We start from the raw sequence: 10,063 nt of genomic DNA, 5'->3' as shown, positions 1-10,063 counted from the left end.
CTTGTCAGAAGCAAGCCGATGGTCTCTGTGGCAGGGAGAGCTTGGTGCTTGGCTGTCAGAGGACAGCTAGGTACCAGCTCTTACAGCAGAGATCAGAGAAAACCTCCGATCTCTGCTGTGTTAACCCTTTACATGCTGCAGTCTATGTGACTGCAGCATGTAAAGGGCTATCACTGCAGCATGTAAAGGGCTGTCACCATCAGACCCCCGGAATGTGATCAGGGGGTCCTGATGGGTCCCTGTGGAAGTCCCCTAAAGGGACAAAAAAAAATAAAAAATAAATAAAAACACTTGTCTCCCTTTACTTTGTAAAAAATCAAAAATACAATCACACATGTGGTATCCATGCGTCGTATTGACCCAGAGAAGGAAGTTAATACATTATTTAACTCCTTAATGACATGGTCCCTTTTTTTCTTTTTTCCCCATTTCTTTTTTTCCTCTCCCCTGTTTAAAAAATCACAACTTGTCTCGCAAAAAACAAGCCCTTATATGGCCGTGTCAATGGAAAAATGAAAAAGTTATGGCTCTTGAGACGCAACTGCAAAATTAGTTGAAATTCAATGATTAGACCATTTTAAAAAACCTGCCCTGGTGGGTCTGACAGGGTGGTAGGAAACCCGCCACTCAAGGGGTTAAATGCTCTATGTCTGTCTGGTGCTTTTGTAATGTCCTTGTTTTGCTGATGTGCTGATGATGAGTATAAAGGGAGAAGGAGTTGTTCACATGCAAGTGTCCATTGAGTTATTGAGAGCAAGCCAGAATTGAGAGCCTTCATTCCGGGATAGTAAGCAAGACGCAGATAACTGGACTGTGGACTTGGTAAGGATGCCCTGTGTACCTCCGCTGCTGCTTTGCTAAGTATTGCCATTGGATTGTATTCTGTGTTGTTCAGTATATTGGACATCATCGACTATTCCTGGTGTGTGCAGAAAAGTACTACTTTGTGTGGACTCCATTGATTCTGAGGAAGATTCACACCAAAAGAAGGTACGGTGGCATCACCCGTGACAGATAGGAACTTTCAGGTAACTTTGCAGTAGTTACCAACCCTGTTCATTTACTTGTGAACTTCCACTTTGGTGATGTGGATGGTTCCTGTGCTACCCAGAACTGAGATGGAAACGGTAGAGACACCGTGATCATCTCAGCCCCCGCCATCTCCTCGGCCGTGAGCCTGTGCTGCGGACGCTGCAACTGCATTACCGCCTGTTGCACTACAAGTATTAGCTGCCGAAAAGAAAACCCAAGTCACTGTAAGGGTGGATGGAGCTCAGAAAAAGGACACCTCTAATACTAAAGGAATACAAAAATGTCAGTGATCCTGCTGCAGTAGCTGATGACCCACCGACCCCATCGCAAGAACTTGTGTCAGTGGATGTGGAGAAAGATTCTCCATATTTCTATGTGCAATGCATTTGTGTAGGAGTGGCTGCCTACACTTTTGTTATGCACTCCAATTTCCCATCTGTCCCAGGTAGTTCAATGATAGCATATAAGCCAGGCACCCAGCTTTCCCATTCATGTGAAGGCTTTTTAGTCTAAAAAGAGGGTCTATAGAGCGAGGTACCCATCCATTAAGGTTCACCTTGATGTGGCGGATGGGCATACATGGATTTGATCAAATCGCGTACTAAGAACCCTGCATTTTTATGCAATTTGTTAAAAGACATAACGTGTGTCGGGTGCTGAAGCACATGTTTGTTATAGTGGATGTGGAGAAAGATGTCTCGCCTGTTCTACCACAAGTGCAAACATCTACTGCAATGCTACCAAAATTTGGAAAGGCTAAGCGTATAAGGAGAAGAGAATTCAAAAGTAGGTTGGCAGAGGTTGAAGCAGCACGTATTGCAAGTACCAGCCACTGAAGAGAAAACTCATGGAAAGAGTAAATCAATTAGTCAATCTGCTGTTTAATTGTCTCATCAGCCTCCCTGTAGATATACAGAATCTTCTGAGTCAGCCAAGGGTCATGAGGCTCCATCTATGGATAAAGAGGGGTTCCAAGCAGTAAAAAAGAACAAGGTTGCAAGGTCTTCTGGAAAAAGGGCTGCAGGAAAGAAAATTATTGATCTGCTAGTGCTGGTTGTGACCTCCGGGCAGAATAGTGCGCTGGGAGAAGAGTCCGATGATCATTTGAGAAGAGAGTGTGAAGAGGAACCTGGTATTAGTGTATCATGACACCACCTGAACCTAGGGGTGTGACAGCGGCTTTTCCCCCTAGCTCCCCAGTGGTGAAATAGGTAAAGGTCCTACAAGGTGCCTGAATGAATAAGGGACATTCACGCGCCATGTCTCTTACCCGCTGCAGTGCTGCCCCCCATGTTAGGCGCCTAGGTGTCACTGTCCTGCTGCTGCTGGGCCCCTGCTTTTGTGAGGTGCGCTTCATGTGGCTGTCCCCCAACGCTGTTCGGTCCCTTGCCTTGTAATGCAGGCAGGCGAGTGGGGCGTGCAGTTTTGGGATGCCTGGTGATCTCCGGCACGGTGCGGCCGCCGGTGTTAATTGTCAGTGGCACGGGCCTTCTCACCTCCCTGCAGCAGCGGCGATCTTCTAATTACAACGGGTTGGGCTTGCCCGGCACCCTCTGCTCCTGGACTGTGCGCGCGCTGCATAGGACAGTCTCTCCCCCCGGGGCTGTCGACTCCCGACACTGCCCAGTATGTGAAAGCAACATCAGGTGGGGCATGGGCTGCATTTTGTGATGTGCCGAAGCAGCAAAAGCCATGTTCTGACGCTTTGGCCTCACTGTTCCAACACGAAGGGGAGTTCCGCTTTGTCACTCGGTGGCGAGGCAGGCAGTTTCAGCTGTGGCTGTGCGTTTGCAGCAGGGCACGCTGTCTGTCTTTTTTTCGAACTTTTAGTGGGCCTCCAGGACCTACTGGCTTGGCTGCTCTGTAGACAATCAGCATCGGGGGGCCTCACCCTCCTGTCAATCTTGACTCCACCAGGACTTCCTGGTGGCGTTAAGATACACTAACGAGGAACGTGACCCATGTCCACCAAAAGATGGGGTACTGCAGGCGAAAGTAGTGGACGGAGGAGGAAGAGCAAGAAGACTGAGGGATAGAGATAAGATTTCGAATCAGCTCTATAAATGAGAATAATCTGAAGAGTAATAGGAGGCGGCAGGCAATATCGGAGTCTATTCTAAAGTCTAATATTACGGAGAGACAGAAGGCTGTATACGAGACATAGAGAATAATGAGAACAGCAGGACGATACATATACTGTCTTCTGTGGGATAATATCCCTCTTTTTTTAGCTTGAGATTATAGTAGTTATATTTTTGTACATAGAGGGCAGTATTATAGTAATTATGTTCTTGTACATAGGGGACAGTATTGTAGTAGCACGACCCTTCGTCCACAGCGCACCCAAAATTTTCCCAGCACAGCGTTCAGCTGGCCTCATGCTACACTCTTGCTTCATAGCCACACCACCCTCATGTCTATTCATAGGTGCGTAATGGAGGAGGAGGAGGGTCAGGCTCGGTCCCAGCCTCCACCTTGTGTGACCCAAGGTGCCGCGAGTTACATAGCAATGGTAAATCCATGTGTCCCCACCCAATTCATTCTGTGTTAGGTGTCAGATAGCTCAACACCGCAATTGGAAGTCTTTGAGTTCCTTGAGCTCGCCTATGCTGTCGGTGCACAAAGATGGTGTTACACAAGAAGAAATAAGAGTGCCCAAACATGACAGAGTTTCACCCCGCCAAGGACCTCAGCCTCGGCCCACATTTCTGCCCTAGTCAGTCAGTGTATTTGTGCCAAACAAAACAACGCAATGGGAAGTTTTTGTGTACCCACAGCATAGGCGAGCCCCTGGAACCCAAAGAAAGTATTACACATAAAGATATCAGAGCGCCCAAACAAGGCAGTTTCCCCCTGCCAAGTACCTCAATCTCGGCCCACACCTTCATTAATCATGGGTAGAGATGAGCGAGCACCAAAATGCTCGGGTGCTCGTTACTCGGGACAAACTTTTCGCAATGCTCGAGGGTTCGTTTCGAGTAACGAACCCTATTGAAGTCAATGGGTGACCCGAGCATTTTTGTATATCGCCGATGCTCGCTAAGGTTTTCGTTTGTGAAAATCTGGGCAATTCAAGAAAGTGATGGGAACGACACAGCAACGGATAGGGCAGGCGAGGGGCTACATGTTGGGCTGCATCTCAAGTTCCCAGGTCCCACTATTAAGCCACAATAGCGGCAAGAGTGGCCCCCCCCCCCGCACTGTCAGCATTAAGATCGTTCTCCTCTGCCATAGCTGTAACAGCTGTGGAAGAGAAGAACGATGTTTGCCCATTGAATTCAATGGAGCCAGCAATACAGCAGGTTCCACTGAAAGCAATGGGCTGCCGGCAATCGCAGGATGAATTGTCGGGAAGGGCTTAAATATATAAGCCCTTCCCTGCAATTCATCCAGAAATGTGTTACAATAAAAATATATACCGGCGTATAAGGCGACGGGGCGTATAAGACATCATTGTCATTGGCTGTGATTGGCTGAAGGCACGTGTGTTTCTGGAGGCGGGGATTTAAAGCACTTCGTAGAGAAAGCAATGCTCTGCCGTGGACCAGGAAGGAGCGACAGCCTGCAGCAGCACCGCAGAACGCCAGGAGAAGTGAGTAATGATTTTTATTCTTTGCTCCACTGTATTACCGGCATATAAGGTGACAGTTGGGGGGTCGTCTTATACGGGAAGACAATTCATCCCGCGATCGCCGGCAGCCCATTGCTTTCAGTGGAACCTGCTGTATTGCCGGCTCCATTGAATTCAATGGGCAAACATCGTTCTTCTCTGCCACAGCTGTTACAGCTGTGGCAGAGAAAAATGATTTGTCTTCTATATGTTCTCAATGGGGTCGGCGCTGCTGCCGCCGGCCCCATTGAGCGCATATAGAGAAGAGAACAGGAATCGCAGATCGCACATAGGTGCGATCTGTGATTTCTTTGGCCTAAGAAGGACCGTTGGGGTTCTTGAAGCCTAAAATAACTCCTAACGGTCTCCCTATAGCAGCAGCACTTTCCCTGATTTATGTCAGAAGGCATCTGTGGCGAGCCGCGGGAGGGCAGATTTTAATACTCGGGTGACACCTAATCTCGCCAGCCACTCACTGCAGGGGGGTGGTATAGGGCTTGAACGTTGCAGGGGGAAGTTGTAATGCCTTCCCTGTCTTTCTATTGGCCAGAAAAACGCGCAAATTTCTCAGGGAAGAAAATGAAAGTAACCCGGACATCGCGTGGTACTCGTTACGAGTAACGAGCATCTCGAACACCCTAATACTCGAAAGAGTATCAAGCTCGGACGAGTATGCTCGCTCATCTCTAATCATGGGCATAAAGCGGACTCGGATGCTAGTGCAGCTGTGAATGTCTCATTAATGCAGTAACGCTCCTTTTGTTTGGCCCAAACCAGTGTCTCAGACAACTGTTGTAACACGAGAGAAAATACATGTTGCCCAGCACTGATCACCAGACCCAAAGCAGGAGGAGGAGGTGGCATAATAAGGCCGAGAAAGCATGACCGAGGAAGGACCTGCAAAACTCTTTGTGAGAAGTACGTGAGCAGGCCCTGGGTCAGGCTCGGTCCCAGCCTCCACCTTGTGTGACCCAAGGTGCCGCGAGTTACATAGCAATGGGAAATCCATGTGTCCCCACCCAATTCATTCTCTGTAGATGTCAGATAGCTCAACACCGCAATCGGAAGTCTTTGAGTTCCTTGGGCTCACCTATGCTGTAGGTGCACAAAGTTCATATTACACAGGAAGAAATCAGAGTGCCCAAGCATGGCAGAGTTTCACCCCGCCAGGGACCTCAGCCTTGGTCTACATTTCTGCCCAAGTCAGTCAGTGTATTTGTGCCAGATAGGTAAAACACCGTGATGGAAAGTCTTTGCGCACCCACAGCATAGGCAGACCCCTGTAACATTCCTGTAGCAAAAGTATAGGTGAACCCCTGTAACATTTCTGTAGCAAGAGTATAGACGGACTCCACTAACATTTCTGCAGCAAAAGTATAGGCAGACCCCTGTAACATTTCTGTAGCAGGAGTATAGGCGGACCCCAGTTACATTTCTGTAGCAAAAGTATAGGTGAACCCCTCAAACCATTCAGTAGAAAAGGTAAGAGCAGACCCCAGCAACATTTCTGTAGCAAGAGTATAGGCGAACCCCAATAACATTTCTCTAGCAAAAGTATAGGCAAAGTCCTCAAACCATTCAGTAAAAAAGGTATAGGCAGACCCCAGTAACATTTCTGTAGCCATAGTATAGGTGTACACCAGTAACATTTTTGTAGCAAAAGTATAGGTGAACCCCAGTAACATTTCTGTAGCGAGAGTATAGGCGAACCCCTCAAACCATTCAGTAGAATCTGTATAGGCATACCCCAGTAACATTTCTGTAGCTAGATTATAGGCGGACCTCAGTAACATTTCTGTAACAAGAGTATAGGCAGACTCCAGTAACATTTCTGTAGCAAAAGTATAGACGGACCCCAATAAGATTTCTGTATCAAGAGTACATGCGGACCCCAGTAACATTTCTGTAGCAAGAGTATAGGCGGACCTCAGTAACATTTCTGCAGCAAGATTATAGGCGGACCCCAGTAACATTTCTGTAGCAAAGGTATAGGTGGACCCCAGTAACATTTCTGTAGCAAAAGTATAGGTGAACCCCTGTAACATTTCTGTAGCAAGAGTATAGGCTAACCCCTCAAACTATTCAGTAGTAACTGTGTAGGCAGACCCCAGTAACAATTCTGTAGCAAGAGTATAGGTGGACCCAGTAACATTTCTGTAGCAAGAGTATAGTCAAACCCCTGTAACATTTCTGTAGCAAGAGTATAGGCTAACCCCTCAAACTATTCAGTAGTAACTGTGTAGGCAGACCCCAGTAACAATTCTGTAGCAAGAGTATAGGTGGACCCAGTAACATTTCTGTAGCAAGAGTATAGTCAAACCCCTGTAACATTTCTGTAGCAAGAGTATAGGTGAACCCATCAAACCATTCAGTAGAAACTGTATAGGTAGACCCCAGTAACATTTCTGTAGCAAGAGTATAGGCGGACCCCAGTAACATTTCTGTAGCAAAAGTATAGGCAGACCCCTGTAACATTTCTGTAGCAAGAGTATAGGCAGATCCCAGTAACATTTCTGTAGCAAAAGTATAGTCGAACCCCTGTAACATTTCTGTAGCAAGAGTATAGGCGAACCCCTTAAACTATTCAGTAGTAACTGTATAGGCAGACCCCTGCAACATTTCTGTAGCAAAGGTATAGGCGGACCCCTGTAACATTTCTGTAGCAAAATTATAGGCGAACCCCTGTAACATTTCTGTAGCAAGAGTATAGGCGTACCCCTCAAACCATTTAGTAGTAACTGTATAGGCAGACCCCTGTATCATTTCTGTAGCAAGAGTATAGGCGGACCCCTGTAACATTTCTGTAGCAAAAGTATAGGCAGACCCCTATAACATTTCTGTAGCAAGAGTATAGGCGGACCCCAGTAACATTTCTGTAGCAAGAGTATAGGCGGACCCGAGTAACATTTCTGTAGCAGGAGTATAGGTGGACTCCTAGTAACATTTTTGTAGCAAAAGTATAGGCGAACCCCTCAAACCATTCAGTAGAAAAGGTATAGGCAGACCTCAGTAACATTTCTGTAGCAAGAGTATAGGCGGACCCCAGTTACACTTCTGTAGCAAGAGTATAGGCAGACCCCTATAACATTTCTGTAGCAAGAGTATAGGCGGACCCCAGTAAAATTTCTGTAGCAAAAGTGTAGGCAGACCTGAGTAACTTTTTTTTAGCAAGAGTATTGGCGGACCCCAGTAACATTCCTTTAGCAGGAGTATAGGTGGACCCCTAGTAACATTTATGTAGCAAAATTATAGGCGAACCCCTCAAACCATTCAGTAGAAAAGGTATAGGCAGACCTCAGTAACATTTCTGTAGCAAGAGTATAGGCGGACCCCAGTAACACTTCGGTAGCCAAAGTATAGGCAGACCCCAGTAACATTTCTGTAGAAAAAGTATAGGCGAACCCCTGTAACGTTTCTGTAGCAAAACTATAGGCGAACCCCTCAAAACATTCAGCAGAAACTGTGTAGGCAGACCCCAGTAACATTTCTGTAGCAAAAGTATAGGCGAACCCCCGTAACATTTCTGTAGCAATAGTGTAGGCAGACCCCAGTACCATTGGTTTACCAAGAGTATAGGCGAAGCCTGGAAAAATTAGTTTGCTAACAGTATTGGTAATGGCCTGAAAACTTAGTTTACCTAGAGTTCAAGTGTACCCCTGAAAAATTGCTCAACCGCAAGGGCAGGTGGAACCCACAAACGTTTTTTGAAGACACAGCTCGTTATTGGTTAATTTGTAACAGAGCCTGGAGGCAGCCCTCTGCAAAAATTGGTTAAGTTTAACATTTAAAACTGTTAAAACTGATAAAAGTTTTAAACAGAGCATTTTGGTCCTTTTAGAAATTGGCAGTTCACCGTGATGACATGCTGTTTTAGGAGGAGGAGGAGTAATAATATCCGACAGGGATACACAAACCAAATTCTACCCTTTTTTGGGGTGATAGAGAATGCATTTTTCTCCTGTTGCAGCAAAAATATTCTTTAGGATCCGCTGCTTTCCACCGGTGGAAAAGAGAAGGTTGGGGAAATCCAGCCTTAGTTCATCTTTAGGAGGGTAACCATGTCGGCTCTGCCTGTTGACAGGCGGATACGCTTATCTGTGATGATTCTCCCAGTTGCACTAAACACCCTCTCTGACAGCTAGCGGCAGGGCAGGCCAACACCTCCAGGGCGTACAGCGCAAGTTCGTGCCACATGTCCAGATTTGAGACCCGATAGTTGTATGGAGCAGAGGCATCACGCAGGACAGTGGTACGATCGGCTACATACTCCCTTACCATCTTTTTACAGTGCTCCCTCTGACTCAGCCTTGACTGGTGAGTGGTGAAACAGCCTTGCTGAGGAGCCATAAAGCTGGCAAAGGCCTTTTAGAGTGTTCCCCTGCCTGTGCTGGACATGCTGCCTGATCCCCGCACGTAACATGAAGTCAGCCACGTGTGCCAGGGTCCCAGTATGCAACACATCGCCGTCCTCACTAGGAAGATGACTTTCAGGATCCTCTTCCTTCTCCTTTTCAGCCCATACATGCTGAACCGATGAGAGGCAAGCAGCATGAGTACCCTCTGCAGTGTGGCCAGCTGTCTCTTCCCCCTCCTACTCTTCCTCCTCCTCCAAAACACGCTGAGATATAGACATAAGGGTGGTCTGGCTATCAAGCGACATACTGTCATCCCCCGTCTCCTGTTCCAACTGCAAAGCGTCGACCTTTATGCTTAGCCGCGAACTTCTCAGTAGGCAAAGCAGCGGGATGGTAACGCTAATGATGGCCGCATCGCCGCTTACCATCTGGGTAGACTCCTCAAAGTTTCCGAGGACCTAGCAGATATCTGCCATCCATGTCCACTCCTCAGTAAAGAATTGCGAAGGCTGACTACCACTCCGCCACCCCTGTTGCAGCTGGTATGCCACTATTGCTCTACGTTGCTTGTACAGCCTGGCCAACATGTGCAGCGTAGAATTCCAGTGTATGGACACATCGCACAGCAGACGGTGCTCTGGCAGCTGAAACCAATGTTGCAGGGTCCTCAGGGTGACAGCGTCCATGGTGGACTTGCGGAAACGTGCGCAGACGCAGCACACCTTGCCGAGCAGGTCAGACAAATGGGGGTAGTTTTTCAGAAACCGCTGAACCACCAGATTGAAGACGTAGGCCAGGCATGGCACATGTGTGAGGCTGCCGAGCTGCAGGGCCGCCACCAGGTTACGGCCGTTGTCACACACGACCATGCCCGATCGGAGGCTCAGCGGCGAAAGCCAGAGGTCGGTCTGCTCTGTCAGACCCAGCAACAGCTCGGGCACCGTGTGCCTCTTGTCACCTAAGCTGATTAGTTTCAGCACGGCTTGCTGATGCTTGCCCACTGTTGTGCTGCTGCCTCGCGCGCTACCGACTGCTGGCGACGTGCTCACAATTCTTAATTGAGAGG

This window comes from Eleutherodactylus coqui, chromosome 6 (genome assembly GCF_035609145.1).
Source record: "Eleutherodactylus coqui strain aEleCoq1 chromosome 6, aEleCoq1.hap1, whole genome shotgun sequence".
Classification (NCBI taxonomy): Eukaryota; Metazoa; Chordata; class Amphibia; order Anura; family Eleutherodactylidae; genus Eleutherodactylus; species Eleutherodactylus coqui.
The sequence above is the reverse complement of the archived record's forward strand: the minus strand, read 5'-3'. Positions refer to the sequence as shown.